Source organism: Elephas maximus, chromosome 25 (genome assembly GCF_024166365.1).
Source record: "Elephas maximus indicus isolate mEleMax1 chromosome 25, mEleMax1 primary haplotype, whole genome shotgun sequence".
Taxonomy (NCBI): Eukaryota; Metazoa; Chordata; class Mammalia; order Proboscidea; family Elephantidae; genus Elephas; species Elephas maximus.
The window spans coordinates 140,968-142,617 of record NC_064843.1 but is presented as its reverse complement, the minus strand read 5'-3'; the positions used below and the strand labels follow the sequence as shown (position 1 = coordinate 142,617).

General features: G+C 37.3%; 1 pseudogene; it reads left to right on the top strand.

The window, feature by feature from the left end:
- The first annotated feature begins 396 nt into the window (after positions 1 to 396).
- On the top strand, positions 397 to 1,335 carry LOC126067800 (olfactory receptor 5D18-like; annotated as a pseudogene).
- Positions 1,336 to 1,650: the final 315 nt, after the last annotated feature.

Below are 1,650 nucleotides of genomic sequence, written 5' to 3'. Positions count from 1 at the left end.
AATCCACCAGCCACTCCTTGGGAAACCTGTAGGGCAGTTCACCTCTATCCTATAGGGTCATTATCAGTTGGAATCGACTGAATGGCAATGGGTTTTTATGTAATCTCGAAACCTCATATTTTATATATTTGAAAATACTAAAAATTAGACTTGAGAACTTAAAGTTCAAATCAATGGCTTTATTGGTTTTCCTTAAGAAAAAAATTTTTAAAAGTTATCATGTTTTAAAATTTTGGAAGTTTAACATTTCTCAATTAATAAACACATAGATTCTGAAAGAAATATCTTTTCCAGTCTCAGCGAAGGATAGTTAACTAAGCACCCTACATCCTAACTATGTTTTTTTTTTTTTTTTTTAATTTCCAGGATTGATTCAGATTTTAACAAACAGAAGCCATGTCATTTTCAGAGAGAAATAAAAGTGGGGCCATGTTCACTCTTTTGGGCTTCTCAGATTGCCCAGAACTGCAGGTTCCCCTCTTCGTGGTATTTCTGGCCATCTACAGTCTCACTGTTGTAGGGAATCTTGGGATGATTGTAATCATCAAAATTAACCCCAAACTGCACACCCCCATGTACTTTTTTCCTCAGCCACCTCTCATTTGTGGATTTCTGCTATTCCTCTATCATTGCTCCCAAGATGCTGGTGAACCTAGTTGTAGAAGACAGAACCATTTCGTTTTTAGAATGTGTAGTACAATACTTTCTCTTTTGTACCTTTGTGGTGACTGAATCCTTTCTATTAGCTGTAATGGCCTATGACTGCTTTGTGGCCGTTTGCAACCCTCTGCTCTACACAGTTGCCATGTCCCAGAGACTCTGTGCTATGCTGGTGGTGGGATCATATGCATGGGGAGTAGGGTGTTCCTTGATACTCGCATGCTCTGCTTTGAAATTATCTTTTCATGGTTCCAACACAATCACTTCTTCTGTGAGTTTTCCTCACTTCTTTCCCTTTCTTGCTCTAATACTTACCTCAGTGAGTTGTTGCTTTTTATCTTTGCTACGTTTAATGTGGTGAGTACATTACTCATCATTCTCACATCTTATGTGTCCATTGTTGTCACCGTCTTGAAAATGAGTTCAGCCAGTGGTCGTCATAAGGCATTCTCTACCTGTGCCTCTCATCTGACTGCCATCACTATCTTCCATGGCACCATCCTGTTCCTCTACTGTGTACCCAACTCCAAAAACTCCAGGCACACCATCAAAATAGCCTCTGTGTTTTACACAGTGGTGATCCCCATGTTAAATCCCTTGATCTACAGTCTGAGGAATAAGGATGTCAAGAATACAGTCAGCAAGATAATGGATGCTAAAGTCTTTTCTCATTAAACATATTATTTTAGTAGAATTTGTCGCCAATTTATAAACAAAGTGCTTCCAAAAAGATGATTTTAAAAGATACCTTTAAAATTAATCTTTAATACTGTACAATGGTAAGGATATGGAATTTTGGTTCAAAGAGACTAATCTTGGCTTTGTCTCCTCATTGCAGGAAAAAAAATCATCATTTCTAATTTTAATTTTTAAATCTATGCAACTGTGATAACAGGAACTGGGTCATAATCTGATAATGAAGACCTAAAGATAATATAGATACCATGAGAGGCACCTTGCAAAATCCGAATAAACATTAATTCCATCCCT